Raw genomic sequence first — 21,272 nt, 5'->3', positions numbered from 1 at the left:
TGATTGTTAAGACGTTGGCTTCAGGTCTCTGTGTTGTCAGGTAGGACGGTGGCTAGTGCAGTGCCGAGCTTGTTAAGATGTGTCGGTATATGTATATCTTGAGAGTAAAGGAACAGTGTTTAACAGAGACTGGGCTTCAAATGTCAAAAGAACAACAAAAAACAAGAATTTAAACAGGCCATTTGGCCCATCAAAGTTCATTCCCCCTACCCCCAAAGTAGGTTAAATCTCCCATTTGATCATCTAGCCGGATCAGATTCTGAACATCCCCATTGCTTTCCCCTTCATGTTCCTTCACACTCTCTCTCTCCTCTTTGCTATCATACAACCACAGCTCCTTTCAATTAGTTTTTGGGACAATCGCTTCATTCTGTTAGAAGATTTTAAACACTCTACAGGATGGATCCGCCATTGTTGGAAGTAGGGCAGCCCTGCTATCAGCCCCATGATATTAGTAGAAGCACCATTGTTTTCCATTGAAAAAATATAACACTCCTCATTTTTTCTCCTGCGTTAGTCATTTTTGTGTCACTGACTGTGAACTAATCCCTCAGGCATATGCATTATTACAGAAGCTATTTAAAAATGTCCTACTGGAGAGACAGGATCTCTATTGTTTCTCCTTACTGGGGTCTGCTATGATTGCTTCACACTGAAGTACATCAGAGGTGACTTACAATTGAGATTTTGAAGTATAAATGTAAACAATTATGCAGAGCCAGTGAGCAAAATAATCATGTGCAAATGAACCTTTATACCTTTTTGTCGCAAATTCTTATGTCTCGTGTGTTGTGGGATCTATCTCATTAAAATACAACTCAATGCGGTCACCAACATATCCTAAAGAATTACCGACGGAATATTCCCTTACCAAGGGTTTCACTCTCTTTAAAGTCTCAGGGCATGTTTACACCACAACTATAGTGTTGGTGTGAAGAGGTTTTCCTTCGCACTGATTCTGTGGCTGTCGTGTAAATGCAGCCTGGAACTGAAGTCAGAGCCCAACCTGACACGGTAGAAAGAGGAGTTTGGCTCCCTGGGGGAGGGAGCGGGGAGCGTCGCTCTGTGTCACTTCAGATTCAGTTCGGGCCTTCACATCAGAGTCGCACACCAAGTTTAGCATTGGTGTGAAGTGGTTTCCAAATTTGTGCAGTATGAACGCACTGTAAGATTTAAGTGAGGAATCCACCTTGAAAAGATTTCAACACCGCGTCATTACCCAGGACTCTGTAACAATTCCAGTTGGTGTTATTTATGTGAAAATTCCAATTATCTTTATGAGCTGAACAGACAATATTAAATAGTTGATTCCAAAAATCCAATTGGTTGCCAGGTTAAAGGGTTTCAGTGTACAATCGTGATATTTGGGACTGCCTACAGTTTCCCAGGAATTCTCCCTTCTCCCCTGTGGTCCATGGACTCCTTATGGAAAACGCTTGCTCTACATCATATGATGAAATGTCAACCAGTCAGAACATGTGTCTGTCTGGCTGCAATGCCAGGCTTGTAGCCGCACTTTGATTTACTTCCCTTTTCTGTTAAAGGCACTTTAACCATGCAAGGGCTTCCTCGCCTTATTGCCAAATCTAACTAACTTTCAGAAGTCAAGGCTTCAACACCCTGAGCATTGCTCCCAGTGCAAGCACTGCCATGCCAGGAAACCTGGATGTGTGGAGGCACTCCTCCTGCGAAAACCGTACAATCTAAATGTACAACTGGTTCATAAACTATACATGGCAATATACGCTTAAATGTACATGGGTCTCCCGAGCTCTGACAAAATTCTCCAGTGCTGAGATGCTCATACGTTGCTGCTCGCCCTGTACTTCATGCAAAAACTTCTCAAAAGAGGAACAAAACTCACACTGACTGCAATGGCTTTTCTCATTCCTTGGTTCTACGTTGCTACTTTTATTTTTGGACAAGTCCTTTTCTCTCGTATTCCACCATGCCAATATCAGCGTCCAAGAGCATGGATCTGCATCCAACCTGCTCCCAAAACCCAGTGGCACCCTGGAAGTGTTTTACTCCCCTGCTCCAAGATCCCCACCTGGATTACATTAAATTCTCCCCATTCCCCAAAAAGACAATACACCAGTGTGTTTAAATTGTTGGGTACGCCCACATCACACAGAACTACTGAGTCTCGTTCCAAGATGCACAGCCCGCTGGTGAAAAGACATTTTTCTTTTGTGCTCATCAAGGTCGGTGCTAGAGAAACGAACATTTATCATTCAGTGTCAGCATCTTGCACTCATAGGTCAGGTACAGCATGGCTAGTTACAAGAATCAAGCATCCGCTATTTTGATGTGACAAATGTAAGGAATCTTACAACACCAGGTTATAGTCCAACTGTTTTATTTGAAAATCACAAGCTTTCGGAGGCTTTCTCCTTCGTCAGGTGTGTGTCACTCACCTGACGAAGGAGAAAGCCTCCGAAAGCTTGTGATTTTCAAATAAAACAGTTGGACTATAACCTGGTGTTGTAAGATTCCTTACATTTGTCAACCCCAGTCCATCACCGGCATCTCCACATCATTGATGTGACAATGCACCTGAACGTTGACTTCAGAAGGATACCCTTCTTTACTAGTCAAAGTGAGGGATGTTAACACTGGATGTTCCCTCCCCAAATCTCTTCACCTCTCTCCCCCTTTAAGACATTGCGTAAAACCTATCTCTTCGATCAAGTGTCTCCTTCTTTGGCTCGGTGTCAATTTTTGTCTGATGAAGCTCCTGTGAAGCACCTTGGGACGTTTTATTACGTTAAAGACACTATGTAAATGCAAGTTGTTGTTGTTTAGTGTCTATCTTTCCATTTTCACAACACCAACTACTCATACGACCGCTCGGAGAGGGACTGCCTTTTTAGCGCCAACTTGTACTAAATTGTGGGTGGTTTCATGCTATGGATCTGCAGCCAGTAGGAACTGGGTGGAAACTTCCCAAATTCACAATTCATGTACAACTGCATCAACTTACGCTTCTGTAGCGTTCCTCATGTAAAGAAAGTGCTTTATGAGACAGGAAGAAAAAGTCTCGTCAGGGACGGGAGACTTTCGTCCTATTAATCTGAGCTGGAGTCCCAGAGGTTACAACCCAGTGTGCTAACCCAATTCCCTGGTGCAAACATATTTAATGCACATATGGTGTCATTTTATTAGCATCATAAAGTTATAGAGTAAGAGCAGCAAGCTGGTCCCCTGCCAATCTAGTTAGTTGCTAAGTTGTCATGACATGCGCTCCCTGTTGCTAAGCCAATGATGTCTTAATAGGCCATTTATTCACTTTTCCCTCAGATAATTGTATCATAAAGATTTCCTCTTTTAATCTGCGCCGACTGTTAACAAATGTGATGAAGTAAGGAGGGAGAGCATTGTTATGAGTGATAGATCTGCGAGTTTGATTTTGAAGGTTTGCTAAAGTAATGAAATTTTTTTTAAACTGATGTCACGTTTATATGACGCTCTGGTACACCGGGGGCTGCCAGAGCGTTGAGATTCGGCCTGTTTTAAGTGCCAGAGCACCAACAGAAACACTGAAACGACCGCAGACCTATGGGTTTTACATGCGGGCAGATAGTCATAAGTCATCGTCACAACTTACTGACCAAGGGACTTTCCACCATCTAAAGAGGAAAGCACCACACAGGTTTGTGATGTAAAATTCACCAGAACTAAGGTTGCCAATTCTGGTTGGATGTATTCCTGGAGGTTTCATTACATGGCCCCCCCACCTCCAAATACCCCAACCAGTCAAACAATCTTTTTCTCCCCGGTCTCTAATATTTTCATAACTATTAAACAAAAGTGCTCAAAAAAAAATGAAAAAAAACATTTTTTTTTCAATGCCCCTATGATTCTTTTCCCTGGGTTGCTTGCATCTTAACCTTTAATCCCTGGAGACTCCAGGACAATCCTGGAGGGTTGGCAACACCAACCGGAAGAAGCGATGTCATGTGACACCCAGCACTGCTGTTGGCGGCCATTTGCGGTTGTCGATGGCAACATGTCACCTCCAGCGATGTGGACATCTTGAGGCTGCAGATAGCATGTGTGTGGGGGGGGGGGTTTAGAGAAAGTTGGGGGAGGGAAGGGGAGGGCCACCTCCCGTATGCAAGTTTAACACTGGAGTATAAGTGTCAGCAGCAGTGCCCCTTGAAAAATTAAACGTTTAGAAAGCAGCGTCATCTTTAACATCATGTTCTTTCGTATTTCTGTTGATTTAAAAAAAATGATTTCCCCCCCTTTCCCCGGAAGCCATTTTACTAACTTACTTGCACAGGCAAGTGATATGTCTGACAACGCTGCTCCTAACCAATCCCCACAGCTTGATCACTCTATCTCTGATACCACTTCCTCCTTCCCCGCCGGCCCATGGCTCAGTAACTCCTCACACCGCATGGCTGAGGTTGGGCAGTGCGGTGTGAGGGAATTGTGGACACAAACCCACATGACACCACTCCAATCTACCATATGAAAGAATGAACGAACAAACTTGCAGTTATATAGCGCCTTTCATGACCTCAGGACATCCCAAAACGATGAAGTACTTTTTGAAGTGTAGTCACTGTTGTAATGTAGGAAATGCGGCAGCCAATTTGCACACAGCAAGATCCCACAAACAGCAATGTGATAATGACCAGATCATCTGTTTTTTTTTCCAAAAAAGTGATGTTGGTTTGAGGGATAAGTATCGGCCAGGACACCAGGGAGAACTCCCCTGTTCTTCTTCAAAACGGTGCCATGGAATCTTTTACATCCACCTGACAGTGCAGACGAGGCCTCAGTTTAACGTTTCATTCGAAGGACGGCACCTCCGACAGTGCAGTACTCCCTCAGTACTGTAGAGGAGTGTCAGCCTAGATTTTGTGCTCAATATATATTGTATCAAAATTGTGAATTGATGCTCCAACATTCTGTGCCACTGCGGCTTGCCGATGGCCCAGTTGTAGTACATTCCTGACTTCAAAAGCAGTGCTCTAATTTAAATGAGGCAGTGTGCCTGCCTCTGGAGGCAGGCCTGTAATACCAGCTTTGTTTATATTGATATAATGGTACCAGCTCTTGACGAGAGAGTCTTGCGAGGCTGGCGGTTATCCCAAAAATTTACAGGGCTACGGGGATAGGGTGGGGGAGTGGGTCTAGCTGGATTGCTCTTGCATAGAGCCGGCGCGGACTTGATGGGCCGAATGGCCTCCTTCCGTGCTGTAACCTTTCTATGACTCTATGAAAAGAAACACACCGAATTTCCTAAGTGATGGCGTAGGAGGGAGGGTTGTTATGTCTTGCGTTTTTACACCAAATATTTTCCTTGTGTTCAGCTTTACTGTCACTCCTGTAAGTTGACCTGGTGTTCCATACAAACCAGAGTGTTGCCTTTACCTGTCCAATATCCAGGTTAACGCAGTTAGAACAGTCAAACAGAACCCTTAACTGTGCTCTGGCTCACTGTCATAGACCATGTGTTGCTACGTGACCGCCTCATCTTCAAGAGGTGAATGACTGTACACTATATCAGAGTGTGCCTCAGGCTATAAACCACTAGTCAATTTTATTGAACATGAAACAGATAAATGAACTTTGCTCAGTACATATATTTACAGTAATTACAAATTTCCTCTTCTCCTCAAAATGTCAAACACAACAAAGGTGTTTCTCCTGCACTAACCCTCAACATTAACCTGTCCCTTGAAACGTGGTTTCTTTACTTCTTATGGGGCTATCTGTTACCATGAGTTTCCTGACTAGTCCTGTAAATCTTCTGGTTTCAGATTGACTGCAATTACGTCAAGATATTGCCCAGATTTCCTTTCTAGATGGACCAGAATAAAGGATGTCATAAATGATACAACGTAGAAGGAGGCTATTCAGCCCATTGTGCCTGCTCTTTGGAAGAGCTGTGTTAAACCTTATTTCTCATAATTACATATTGGTATCAGGCATTCTTATAATTGAATGGAATGGTCTGACTTCTTGATCTGTTCCAAACCACGTTGATCAACCTGTGATTGCAGGAAATGAACACTTTTCTAGTCAGCTATCAGGGACACTACTGGACAGAATGGCACTAATAACTCTGCACTAAACAGATAATAACACCCGCTGTCTCACAGGAACGAGCTACAGATGCATATTAATGCCTTCGGCATACCAGACTGTAATGTATATTCTCTGCAGCTTGCAAAAACAGCCAGCAGCAACTAAGTTTAACCCTCCGTGCACTGTGACTAGTAAAAAAAAAGAATCCAGTAAATAATCCATAATAGACAAATTGCTTCAACGATTTGTTCTGGGCGGATGAGCTAAGATGGACTGAATGGTTTTCCTCATTTGTATCCATCTCGTGATCATTAACAGTGAAAGTTCCAATTGTGTGCGTCTAAACATTCAGCAAATTGGCTACAGCTAGCTGTTCCTGCAAGCTGAGCAGAATATACAGCATGGTTTGTTATACTGAAGGCTTTAATGTGCATCTATTGCTTGTTCCTGTGAGACAAAGGGTAGTTTAATATGCTGTTGTCTATTTAGTGCAGTTATTAGTGTCATTCTGTCCAGCAGTGCCCCCAGTATCTGGCTGAAAAAGTGTTAATTTCCTGTCTAACTGAGCCGCTATAGTTGTAAGTTATCTGGTATGCTAATGAGCTTTACAGGCCTCACTAAAAGCCACTTGTCCTGGTAAATGACCTTTGCACTTCCACACGTTAGAAACTGTTCAGCTGACCAGTAATATTATGGGAAATAAGATCTTTGTAACTTTGTGAGAAAAAGAGTTCGACAAAGTTTACAGCATAGAGCAAAAAATATATATTCTGCCTGTGACTGGGCGAGATTAGACACCAGATGGTGGCTGGTAATTAAGACTGTAATTTCTGCAAACCCCATTTTCAACTTTTCCGGCTTTTTCACAGTTATGAGCGGTAATTATTGCTGAAGTAGAAGATGGAAAAAAAAAGGTCTGTTTAACTGCTTCATCCCCCAGCCTCATTTCCACAACCCTCGCCCTCCTGAAGGCGTTGTCTCCTTGTTGGTGCATGACTCCTCAGGTGCCCGCAGTCCTGCGATACCTGGAACAACTTGTTCACGTGCAAGCTGAGAGAGAGCGGATCAGTGGGCTCTTTGACAACGGAGGGCATCACAGCCAAGCCCGATCTTCTCCGCACCCAATATCTACACACGTGCACGTTCACAGCAGAGGTCACTGAGTAAAGGTCACTGAGCAGCGGCGCTGGGCAACAACAATGCCAACTTGCATTTATATAGCACCTTTAACATAGTAAACCGTCCCAAGGCGTTTTGCAGGAGCGATTATCGAACAAAATTTGACACCGAGCCACATAAAGAGATATTAGCACAGGTGACAAAAAGCTTGGTCAAAGAGGTAAGTTTTAAGGAGCGTCTTAAAGGGCGAGATAGAGGTAGAGAGGCGGAGAGGTTTAGGGAGGGAATTCCAGAGCTTAGGGCCTAGGCAGCTGAAGGTACGGCCGCTGACGGTGGGGCGATGGAAATCGGGGATGCACATGTGAACGGGAATCCTGGCTGAAATTTTCCCCTCCTTAGCCTAGGGCAAATTGTCACAAGCCAACCTCTGTTTCTCTGGCTGAGATTAGCTATTTCAGCACAGATCAGGGATCAAACCTGGGACCGGTTATCCTGCATGGATTGCAGCGCTGACCCACTGCGCAGTTTGTTAAACTGCTTCTTATCGTGTCGGAGGCAGCCCTGCTTCTGAGGGATGAAGGTAAGCAAAAGACCAACTCGCGACCTAGCACATGAAACATTCTGCGTAACACTCCATCCAAACATAAATCAGACCTACCGTATGGTAATTACCACACACTGACACTACGTTTGAGCACCTGCTGGAACTCATGTAGGAGAGCAGAGTCCAGGTCTCGAGAAGAATGAATGATATTCTGCAGGCATTTTCTTTTTTAAATTGAAAATTTTGAGAGCGATTTTTTTAATAACAAAAGGATGGCAACAAATAAATGACCTTCTTATGAAAAGGGGAACAGCAAAGGATCATAACAAGGGCAGCTTTAGAACAGTTGCCGACCACATCTCGTCACAGATGACGTAAACGTGGCAGTGTTACCTCGCTCAGTGAAGGGCTCCCAAGCCATACATAATGGACTAGAATTTGCTGTCAAAATAACAGTGAGGCTATGGTGCTTGCCATTATTTATGCGCTAATCTCACAGCAACTTCAGACGAGGGCAGATGCGCAGTTAAACGCGAAAATCCAGAAGTTGGTGTCTGGGATGCGCTGCTCTGCCGTTAGCTCTGTGGAAATCTCGCTGTCTGACTCACCATTGCCATGCGTTGAATGGCGCCAAGTTCCTGTATTTGCGCGGTAGATACGGACTAAACTCGCCACAGAAAGTCAGGGCTTGTTTATTTCAGTCTAATTACCCTTTTTAACGATGTGATAAGTGTTAATTACTGCCAGTCAACCTCTCTGGCACTGAAAATGAACTATTACAAGTGTGGAGTCTCATTCCTTCAGGTTTGAATTGTTGGAGATTTACAAAAAAAATTTAAATTAACATTTTTTAAAAAACTTTTTCTTTTCTTTCCCTCTGTCTCTTAATCCAACCTTTCCCTCTCTTTATTTTGCTTTCTATACCCGATATGACATTGAATTCACTATTCTAACTTGCACTTCCTTGTTCAGTCTCTGTGCCGTTCATTTCACAATCCTTCAAACTGATTGGTTTACGAGATACACAATTACTTGCCCTGTTCACACAGGTCCCAGATGTCCTGTAGGGGGCGCCACTCCTTTTCCATCTCCCAATTCCAGCAAAATTGCAGCGCAAAATATCCTGGCTATTAAACAGGCAAGGCACCTAACTAACGGCAGGCACCGTTTGTTGACTGGCTACAGCGAATCCCGAGCCAATGACTGGGAGGGAGGGATGGTGGGAGGGGAGTGAACCCGCCCCTCCTCCCTACATGTCAAACCATACTGCAGCAGGGGGCAGGGATTCAGAGTGCTGCTTGTCTGCTGCTACCTTATCCAGAGGACAAATGTAAGGAGTCTTACAACACCAGGTTATAGTCCAACAGTTTTATTTGAAATCACAAGCTTTCGGAGGCTTCCTCCTTCGTCAGGTGACGAAGGAGGAAGCCTCCGAAAGCTTGTGATTTCAAATAAAACTGTTGGACTATAACCTGGTGTTGTAAGACTCCTTATGTTTGTCCACCCCAGTCCATCACCGGTATCTCCACATCATGGCTATTATCCAGAGGAGAAGAAGCAGCAAACCCCAGAGGTGCCTGTAAAGTGCATGTCTGTGTTCGAGTCCTAGGGAGGCACGCTCGGTGAGTCGAGGAGCAGGGGATTTGGACAAACTTCAAATGGCTAGCTCTGCCCTGGACTTAAGAGGTGTTCTGCATACAACACAGAAGGAAGCCATTCGGCCTGTGGCTGCTCTTTGAAAGAGCTATCCGATTAGTCCCACTCCTTTGCTATTTTCCCATAGCCCTGCAAAATGTCTTCTTTTCAAGTGTTTATCCAATTCTCTTTTGAAAGTTAATATTGATTCTGCTTCCACCACCCTTTCAGACATTGCATTCCAGATCATAACAACTCGTTGCGTAAAAAAAATTCTATCATTTCCCTCCTTGATTTTTTTGCCAATTATCTTAAATCAGTGTCCTCTGGTTACCGACCTTCCTGCCAGTGGAAACAGTTTCTCCCTATAACAAAACCCCTCATAATTTTGAACACTATTAAATTTCCCCTTAAACCTTCTCTGCTCTAAGGAGAACAATCCCAGCTTCTCAGCTATCGAAAATCTGAATCTTACAGTCTGCACCAACAGACACAAAATAGTCAACTGAAACAGCAAGAGAAGAACAAGAAGGAACCAATCTGGTGGGGGGGGGGGGGTGTGGTGGAAGAAGTAGGCTAGGAAGTTATCTGGAAAAGTTATCAGTCTCAGTACTGTAGGCTTATCAGAAACAATTCAAAAGTTCTTGATATTTGTTCTCTTCCAGAACTGCGATACTTTTATCTAAAGATTGAATGTTATTGCCCTCTACTGATGAAATTGTGACATCACTATGCACCTCGGAAGATGCTAACTCGAGTCGGATCAGCTGGGCTTTTTCAAGTTTATCACAAAAGCTCCCCATCCTACAGCATGGCAGTATCGTTACAGAGAGGGACGCATCAAATGTGCAGTTGCATTTTATAGGCCGTAAACTGAGTGATTATATTGTACGCTCCATATTGAAACAAGACCAAACCAAATGTGCTATGACAGAGACTTAATTTACTAGGGCTCTTGCAGAGAATGACGTGGTTTAATACAGTACCATTTATACCTAGCTACTTACCAAACTGCCCCATTCTAATTCAGTAACACTGGATAAAATACAAGGTTGTCCGCATGCACACAGTTTGAGAACGTACAATTCTCAATCTACACTTTTAACATGCTGAACATTTTCATGGAAAAAAAGGAGTGGACAGAATCAGCAGAGTCCATTGTGGTCAATCTGCCCAGGCCTACACCACAATCTCATACCCATCAATCCCTTTCTCTGCCAAATATCTATCCAGTTCCCTCTTGAATTGGCTGAAACTATCTGCTTGCACCGCCTCTCCAGTCTGTTCCATATATTCACTACTTCTGTGTAAAGTAGTTAAATCTGAACTATCTATTCACTTCTTTTCTTTTGGTGTTTGACCCCAGAACCCCTTGTTATATAGACAGGCAACAAAGTAAGTTTTCTTCTGAGGGGGGAGGGAGTCCCCCTTTTGAGGAAACAAAAAGCACAAAATAGATCATCCTGCTGAATGAGCTTAATATTTCCTTAGAGATAACTTTTAAATGAACATCCTCAAGATAGATAAAGAAAGAACGAACTTGCATTTATATAGCACCTTTCACAACCTCATGACATCATAGCGATTTACAGCCAATTAAGTACTTTTGAAGGAGAGTCACTGTTGTAATGTAGGAAATGCGATAGCCAATTTTCATGCAGCAAGGTCCTATAAACAGTAATGAAATGATGACCAGGTAATCTGTTTTAGTAATGATGGATGAGGGATAAATATTGGCCAGGACACCAGGGCACCTCCCCTGCTCTTCTTCAATTGGTGTCATGGGATTTTTACATCCACCTGAGAGGGCAGACGAGGCCTCGGTTCAACGTCTCATCCAAAAGAAAGCACCTTCGACAGTGCAGCACTGAAGTGTCAGCCTGGATTAAGTGTTCAAGTCTCTGGAGTGGGACTTGAACACATTCTGACTCAAAGGCGAGAGGGTTATCACTGAGCCACGGGCCACCGAGATAGGAATGTGGTATCTAAGAGGCCTCATTATCTACTTCAAAATATTATACTGGGTTTATTGTAAGTGTGCAGAAAGCTCTATATACATAGGTTCTTTGAAAGTAGGCACAATATTACAGATGTTGAAAGCTGATAATGGTCAGGATACTCCCCACATATGCTGTTACAATAAATATGTTTTACTTTTGACTCTGGTCCAGGACAAATTTTATTTAAATATCTTCTGGCAATTGATCATATCAGAGCTGATCCAAGTATTCATGTACCAAGAAAGTTCAGAGTCATAAGGGTGAATATACTGATTTGTTTTCTTCAAAAGAGGATAATTGGCCACTAAAGGTCATTTAAAACCCAAGATTGGTGTCACATGATCATTACTTCCTGATTGATCTGGTCTTCTCTTTTCAATCTTGGTGTGCTCCACTATGACCCTTCACTCTAGTTTCTCAGTAAAGAAGAACAGTTGCAAGTTTCAGTTAAGCTGAGCTGCTGATGTCAGGAACTACATGTACCCATTTTTATTTGTTTTTAAATGTATTTACGTGCATTTGTTTATGAGCGAGGGAGGTAGAGCTAGTGCCAAAAAAGGAACTCTCTCCCCCTTTTGCATCCAGTCTCTCCATCAAGCACTGAAGATCCAATATAGCACAAGTTAGATGCACGATAAAAGACCTCTTCATTGCCCCAAGAATGTGTCTTAAATATTCTAGAAGAATAGCCACTACCTCACCAATGTGATATTTCCCAGCTCCCACAACAGACTCTTTGGTCAAGGTCGCCATTCTATTCCCAAAATAGGAACAATTATGTGTTGTGGACTCCTGTCAAAGATCAGATTGAGATATCATTAATTAATTTTGTTGAGAGCAATTACAAATGGCACAGAGAGGAAACAACCTTCATCTCAATGGTCTGGGATGGATTTAAACCCAGGCGTTCTAATTAACTGTGCCACCCAACCCTTACACCTTGCAATCGTTAAGATGGTGGAGGCCATATTAAATGTTTCTTACTGCCTATAAAAAATGTCCAGCTGTATGTTTAATTATAACAATAGAATCAGGGAGAAAGAACGTATGATGTAATTGCCAATAGTTACAAGTACAGCCAAAGCACAATATCTTGACAATTAACAGTTCGAGTATGTTCGTCAGAAACTCCAAGTTCATGTCTATCATTCTTGATCCATATTAAAGTATCAAATTATCGACTGTCGCATTTTAGAAGCTGAAAGTCAAAAAAATGAAAACAAACCTTTTCTTCCTTACCAACTTGCCAAAATTACTTTAAGGGGCTTCATGTCTGGCTTACATTACCATAATGCTTAATCCAGTTCACAAGATATCATTTGGATATAAAATGGCCACCACCATCACCAGCAGAACACTCAGACCAGTATCTTATAGAATAAAGGGTCACCACAGGTCAGCACAAAGGATACTGAGGTTGGTTGGTGCATGTAGTTTTGCAATGCATTGGGCATCGGTCCCCTGCACTGTGGGACACTGAGGCCTGCTAAGCACTCAATGCACAGGGTTGCACAGTTGTGCAGTACTGAAGCGTCTGTGCCACTCAAAGCCAGCACGCTGGGCACATTATGGTCCGGAATGTATACAAATGAGGGGATCGCCCGATATTGCACTGGAAGTGCCCGATCAGCAGACCAAACACTCAGTGGACATATGAAAGAGAGACTGCATGGGCAGCCCCTTCTGATATGTTGAGTCTTCAGATTTAATGGGTGTGACATGCTGCCAATACCTGCTGTGTTTATTTGCAGCTATTTCTGTGCTTCTTGGTGTTTACATAAGTTGGAACCTATTTGTCTCTGCATCTTGTTTTTAACATTTTTGGAATTTCAAGCCAGTCCCCCTTAACAATGACTAGCGGCCCTTTAAGAGCTGGTGCCAGGTATCACTGCAGGCACGGGCAGTATCCAAAGTGTGCCAGTCCCACCACTTTGCACCAGGACTGCTTTATTAGGGAGGGAGGGGCAATCTAAGTTATAGGTTTCCCCATGACAACAATCAATACTATTCAGTGATCAGTCAACACACAGTGCACTGGCTCAAGTTATTTCTTCCTCTTTGTCTCTTCTACCCCTCCTCAAGATAGTGGCTTCAAAATTTCAAGATCCAAATCTGCCACCTTAAGTGCGGCAGAGCGAGACCCCTGCCCACCAATTGGCCTGATGCTGACCTCAGACTAAATTCCGGGGTCCACTCATTTCAATATTGCTGAGTGGGTCAAAAGCTCATTTCTCGCCAGCTATTACCTACTCACACCAGAAGGCCTGGAAAATTCTGCAAGAGCATCAGAAACATATGAAGACCAGGTGAAGACTCTCCAAAGATGTGAGGCAGGGATGGTGGCAGAGTCCAGTGCCATCCTTTGTGGCACTAACCATGAGGGTTTCTCTACAATGCAGAGCATCCTGGACTGAGTAGCAGCTCCAGGAACTATGCACATATCCCACAGAACACAGAGGCCTCCGTACCTCCATGGATATATTGAGGGAAGATCTTCTGGGGAGATGGTAACTGGATATCTGCAGGAAGATCTGTATCTCATGTAGTGCTGCCTTATGAGCCTAGCTTCCTAGGTTGCCTGATGTTCCTCCTCCTCCAACCAATAAATCATACAGAGAGGAATCCCCATGGGGAAACCAATTTGAAGGTATTCACCTTCATATTAGGGAAATTCCCCGAACAGGTAACACAGTCTCAAGGGAGACTTCCGAATTAAGGTAGGTACTCCAAAGATAAAGAGCAAAAAATATTTGACAACAGACCAGTCCAAAGTAAACCTATGAGCTTCGGTCTGCCAGCTCAATAGAGGAATTCACCTTTAAGATTCTAGAATTAGCCACCCTCAGCTCATGTTCCAAGTTATACTTCTGTTTTAAAGTAGCAGAAGTTAGATTGGCAGATCTTGGGACTTCCAATATCATCCTGGTCTAAACTTACCATCTCCATGGCTACACCTTAGAGGCATTTTACATCCTCCCTCACTTCCGGTGGAATTTAGGGTGGAACTTAAATTGGGTGTTAATCAGTGGTATCCTCTCTAGATCCCAAACTTCGCCCTCTCCAGCTAGATCTGCTGAGTTTATGCCCTATTAAACCATTAGACGTTTGTGGTCCATGTTTCCTGCCACAGTGTGGTGATTCCATTAGTGGTCCAGTTGACAATCGATAAATCTGGCTTGCCAGAGGCAGCTCTGGGGCTCAATCCTGCAACTGTTTGGCTGGGAGAGAGACATTTTACCGGTTGTTTCTCAGAAACTGAATAATTTCTGCAGATCTATTTGGATTCTTTGGACACAGACGAGATATTCTGCCTGGTTACACGGCAGCAATGGAGAAGCGGCAAAAACATTACAACCTCTCAAAAAAAGAATTCACCATTACAGGCTCCATGTCAAAAAAAAAAGCCAACAGGGCGTAAGGAACACAATGAGCTCTTATCAATTGTGCTAATTGCTGCATTCTATCTTGGATTTCTGACAAACCCCAGCATTTGAACAAAGACTTGTTCTATTAAGCTCTTTACATTGAGACCTTCCAGAACTTCTAGCAAGCCACCGATCTGATCTTCCTGTAGGCTTGACTTTCTGTGCTGTTATGATGGGCCTCCACCCACTTCATTCATGAAGTTACCTTTAATGCAACACTACCTTTATTTTCTGAAAGAACAACCTCGCCTGCTGTAATCCTGTCCAGAGAAGCCCCAGCTTCTTTACCCTTCCAATTTTCTCCTCTGTTATCGATCAGCTTCCAAATCCTAGTGGTTCAACTGATACCAGTGTCCCAGCATCTAACTCCCCCAAATGGGCACTTTATCCAATTTGAGTCTGGAGGTAACATCCTTTACGGTTAGTGATGCAGTACTCCCAGTTACAGCCAATTGCTGCTTCAGCTAACACTTTTCATTCCTGTTAATACCGTTTGATTTTTTAAAAAAATACTGCAATTTGATGTTCTTAAAAGCAAAAAAAGACTAGGATTTTTATAGCATCATAACACAACTCTCAGAAACATCTCAAGGTACCCCAGATACATTGCATTACTTTGAATTGTGGTGACATGTTATGTAAGTCATAGCCATTTTTCACATAGCAAGATCCCAGCAATGGCAATCAAAGCAAAGGCCAATTTTGGTGAGGATGGTTGAGGGACGCATATTGAATACTGAGAATTACCTGCTCTCCCCTGAAGAGTAGTATGGGATCTTGGGTTTCTGTGGAGTGAGGCAATGAAGTCTTGCATTTAGATACTTTTATACTAATCTCTTCATTCAGAAATGGGGCAAAAGACATGGTAAAAGGGTTAGATTAGTCGTTTTAGCTTTCTGATCAGATTCATGGTCACGTCATCTCACCAATGATTCAAAGCTTTGAGAATGTCTGGTAGGATGTTAATATTGCAAATGAGAGCATGAAAATCTGAAAGCACACGCAATTTGTCTTGTCCGGTCCCATGTGAGGGGCTTAAAACACACAAACACACACACACACACACACACACACACAGGTGGTCATATTTTTGATTCCCCGGGTAGCTAACTCTTGCTAGGGCTTGGGGACAAATGTCAAGTACTTCTCTCAGCAGGAGCAAGGGAAACTGGACTGATGGATCAAGACTGGTGTTACCAGAACTCTGGAGCTCAGTGAATCTCTGCACTCCAGGCCTCGGGATGATGGGGAAGAAAATACATGGGAAATGAAGGGCTATTACAAATAGAAGTTAGAAAAATTCTCTAATAGACGTTCTGTTATGCATCGACACATGAAAATATCAAACATTCTTGTGCTTGAGCTTGCAATCAAAGGGAGGGTTTTTTTTTGTCCTTAAAGCTCACTGGGAGTATGACGTTCTCTCCTACAAATAGTCGTCTCACACTGATGTTGACCGACTTAAGGTTTGACTGACTCCGGGTAACATCACTCTTGATATAATTAACACCACACCTCGAGGACAGCACAAGAGCGAGAAAGCTGGGCATTGAACAGGAGGCATCAGACAGTCAGGGAGTCAAACTGCACTGAGCCCGTTCCTGACCTGATTTCTCTGCTCAGTTCTGCCTTCCGTGGAGCGAGAAACATCACAGCATCCTAGCGGCTGACAGCTACACGTCTTTGAACTTGTGCAATGCGTTGCCCGTGGTCCTTTACATTTTTCATGCGCACAGCCTGTCCCCTAGGTACATCTCCCACTGTCCTGATACAATCAAAAGGATTGTGGCAGTGCCTCGACAGGCTTGGACCTTTGAATTAATCCAGCTTTGCATATTCAGCTTCCAAGCACACTTTTCTTTTCGCTTGGTTTCCCTGCCAAATTATTCATAACTGCAGCCGTTTACAATGAAGCTCATCCAAAGACAAATCCAACCTATAATTCCTTAACCCATTTATTACTAAATATTTTAGAATTAGAAAGAGAAATTAATTGACCTCAATTACAGGCAAAAGGTTACATTTTTTTTCCCCTAGAAATAAATTTGCCTCAAGATCTGCAGACAACAGGAGGGCCCTCCTGCTCTGAACTTTTTCCTTTGTTCCTCCCAAGTTCCAAATATAGCATTTTACCCGCATAGATATTGCCTGTAGAACAAGAGTGTCTACACTTCAAAAGGAATTCATTGGCTGTGAAGCATTTTGGGATGTCCTGAGGCTATGGAAGAAGCTATACCAAGACAAGTTCTCCTGCTATTGTTTCTTCTCCCCACACCCTGACTGCATTGAAATCAAAAATCAAAATTTAACTATGGCATTAGTGGATTGGCTGCCCGTGATACACACCGTCCCCATTTTCACTGACTTCAGTGGAAAGTGAATTGGAGATTGGTATATAACGGGCGGTCGATCTGCTATCGCCTGTTTTGAGCCCCCTGTTGAAGTTGTCAGCTGTAGCTCAGTGGGTAGCACTCTCACCTCTGAGTCAGAAGAGTTCAAGTCCCACTCCAGAGACTTGAGCACAGAATCTAGGCTGGCAGTCCAGTGCAGTACTGAGGGAGTGCTGCACTGTTGGAGGTGCTGTCTTTTGGATGAGACATCTGCCCTCTTAGGTGGATGTAAAAGATCCCATGGCACTACGTCAAAGAAGAGCAAGGAAGTTCTCCCTGGTGTCCTGGCCAATATTTATCCCTCAACCAATATCAAAAACAGATGATCTGGTCATTACTTTGTTGCTGTTTGTGGGACATTGCTGTGCACAAATTGTCTGCCGCGTTTCCTACATTGCAACAGTAACTACACTTCAAAAAGTACTTGATTGGCTGTAAAGCACCTTGGGTCATCCTGAGGTCATGAAAGGCACCCCCTCTGTCTCCTGCTCTAGCTCATTTATTCCCACAACCTAGAAACTGCTGACTGCCTCATCATCATCTGTCTTCCCTCCTCCCACAATCTGTTAAAACCTAAGCTTGCCATCAGCCAACTACTCCTTCTTGATTCTCCCCTATTGGTGGTTCCTTTCACTGCGGGCCTTGGGCAGTCAATTAAAAAAAGGGCTGAACAGTTTCTCAAATTCTTCCCTCCCCTTCTGGATGGAGGGGCATCACCTCAATCCAGTGAATCTCTCCCCCGCCAACACAAATGGCCAAAATTACCAATTTGGTGTGCTGTACCACCACACCACTCAGGGTTGATTCCTCTTTATGTAAATGTGAAATTTAGAGATCTAAACATCTCACTTATTGTTACATAGAATTTACAGCACAGAAACAGGCCATTCAGCCCAACTGGTCTATGCTGGTGTTTATGCTCCACACAAACCTCCTCCTGCCCTACTTCATCTAACCCTACCTGCATATCCTTCTATTCCTTTCTCACCCATGTACTTATATAGCTTCCCCTTAGATGCATCTATGCTATTCACCACAACTATTCCACATGGTAGCAAGTTCCACATTCTCACCACTCTGCTAAGTGGGAAGGAAAATATAACTGCAGTGAAATAATACTAACTGATTTCTTATGGCATTGCTCATGTACAATAAATTTGTGTCTCTTTTCCTGTAACTGTATCTGTCTCACACTAACTAATTTTCTGTGCTTTTTTCTCTTTCTGTTTGTCTTTCACTCCGGTAAACTGGGCAAATCTGTTAATGGGTAAAACGACAGATGATCAGCGAGGGGTGTTCAAAAAAGAATTTAACGTGATACAGAACCAATTTATACCTCTAAGGGGCAAGAACTCTACTTGCCAAAAAAAGCCATGGACAACAAAAGAGGTAAGGGACAATATAAAACTAAAAGAAAAAGCATGCAAAAATGCAATAAATAGCAGAGGTCCTGGCAGCTGGGAGAGTTACAAAGAACAGCAAAGGGTGACAAAACAGATAGTAAGAGCTACAAAAAGAGAGTAGGAAAAGAAACTTGCAAGGGATATCAAAATCAACTCAAAAATTTTTTGCAATTATATTAGGAAAAAGAGGAGGGTCAAGAGCAATGTGGGCCCCTTAAAAACTGATAATGGTGATATTGTAAATGAAAATAAGGAAATGGCAGACATGTTAAATAATTACTTTGCATCGGTATTTACAGTAGAGGAAGAGGATAACACACGAAGGAAACAAATTTTGAATCAGGGACGGGGACTCAACATAATTAACGTAAGCTAATTATCAGTAATGAAGAAAATAATGGCACTAAAGAGTGACAAATCCCCAGGACCAGATGGTTTCCATCCCAGGGTTCTAAAGGTAGGTGAGAACATCGCAGATGCCCTAACTATAATCTTCCAGAGTTCTCTCGATTCAGGAACCATTCCTTTAGATTGGAAAATTGCACATCACTCCGCTATTTAAGAAAGGTGAGAGAGGGAAACCAGGGAATTACAGACCAGTTAGCCCAACATCTGTTGTCAGGAAATTACGAGAGTCTATAATTAAGGATAGAGTGACTGAACATTGTGAAAATTTTCAGCTGATCAGAGAGAGCTAGCATGGATTTGTGAAGGGTAGGTGATGCCTGACAAACTTAATTGAATTTTTTGAAGAGGTGACTAAAGTAGTGGACAGGGGAATGTCTATGGATGTTATTCATATGGACTTCTGGAAGGCATTCGATAAAGTCCGTCATAAGAGACTGTTAGCTAAAGTTGAAACTCATCGAATTGAGGGCAAATTATTGACCTGGTGAGGAAATTGGCTGAGCGGCAGGAGACAGAGAGTAGGGATAATGGGCAGGTACTCAAATTGGCAGGATGTGACTAGTTGTGTCCCATATGGATTTGTATTGGGGCCTCAACTATTCACTGTATTTATTAACTACTTAGATGACGGGATAGAGAGCCACATATCCAAGTTTGCCGATGACACAAAGATAGGCAGCATTGCAAGCAGTGTAGATGAAAACATAAAAATACAGAGAGATATTAATAGATTAAGTGAATGGACAAAACTGTGGCAAATGGATTTCAATGTAGGCAAGAGTGAAGTCATCCACTTTGGACCTAAAAAGGATAGATCAGTGTGCTTCCCAAATAGTGAAAAGCTCGAAATAGTGGAGGGCCAAAGAGACTTAGGGGTCCATGTACATAGATCATTAAAATGTCAGACAGGTACAGAAAATAATCAAAAAGGCTAATAAAATGCTGGCCTTTATTTCTAGACGACTAGAATACAAAGGGGTAGATGTTATGCTACAGCTATACAAAACCCTGATTAGGGCACACCTGGAGTACTGTGTTCAGTTCTGGGCACCGCACCTTAGGAAGGATATATTGGCCTTGGAGGGAGTGCAGCGAAGATTTACTAGAATGATACTTGGACTCCAAGGGTTAAATTACAAGGTGAGATTACACAAACTAGGGTTGTATTCCCTGGAATATAGAAGGTTACGGGAGGACTTGATTGTGGTTTTTAGGATTTTGAAAGGAATTGATAGCGTAGGTAGAGAGAAACTATTTCTGTTGGTTGGTGAGTCCAGGACTAGGGGACATTGCCTAAAAATTAGAAGCCAGGGCTTCAGGAGTGAAGTTAGGAAGCACTTCGACACGCAAAGGATGGTAGAAGTTTGGAACTCTCTTCCACAAATGGCAGTTGATGCTAGCTTAATTGTTAATTTTAAATCTGAGATTGATAGATTTTTGTTAACCAAAGGTTTTAAGGGTTATGGGGCTAAGGCGGGTATATGGAGTTAGGTCACAGATCAGTCATGATCTCATTGAATGGCAGAACAGGATTGAGCGGCTAAACGGCCTACTCCTGTTCCTGTGTTCCTACCTGTGTCCCCCATTTCATAAAATCATAGAAATTTATGGCACAGAAGGCGGCCATTCAGCCTACTGTGACTGTACCGGCCGAAAAAGAGCAATCCAGCCTAATCCCACTTTCCAGCTCTTGGTCCATAGCCTTGTAGGTTATGGCTCAAGTGCAAGTCCAAGCACATTTTAAATGCAACGAGGGTTTCACCTCTACCACCCTTTCAGGCAGTGAGATCCAGACCCTGATCACCCTCTGGGTGAAAAAATTTCTCCTCCGCTCCCCTCTAATCCTGCGCCCAATTACTTTAAATTTATGCCCTCTGGTTATTGACTTCTCTGCTAAGGGAAATAGGTCCTTCCTCTCCACTCTATCTAAGCCCCTCATAAAATTATGAGGGGCTTGGATAGGGAGGAGTCCCTAGGTAGGGATTTGTCTCTCGCTCTATGGCTTTCACACACCTTTGATGCTGTCTGTATTTGTTATCTGTTTCTCACTTCAGCTCTTTGTGTAAGTTTGTCATTCCCTCCACCTCTTCTTGCTTGAGCATGTTTCCCACACTCCCTATACCTCCCATTTAGTTTCATTCTCTCTCCCTCTCCCTCTACAAATGCCTCTCCCATTTTTACACTTCAAAATTACTTCATAGTAAAGCGCTATGGGATGTGCTGAGGTTGCTAGGTAAATGAAAATTCTTTCTTTCTTAGTAGTTTACCCAACTTTGTTCCCCTCCACCCATAGAGTGACAAGGACT

Source organism: Heptranchias perlo, chromosome 24, assembly GCF_035084215.1.
Source record: "Heptranchias perlo isolate sHepPer1 chromosome 24, sHepPer1.hap1, whole genome shotgun sequence".
In the NCBI taxonomy this organism is placed as follows: domain Eukaryota; kingdom Metazoa; phylum Chordata; class Chondrichthyes; order Hexanchiformes; family Hexanchidae; genus Heptranchias; species Heptranchias perlo.
The sequence above is the reverse complement of the archived record's forward strand: the minus strand, read 5'-3'. Positions refer to the sequence as shown.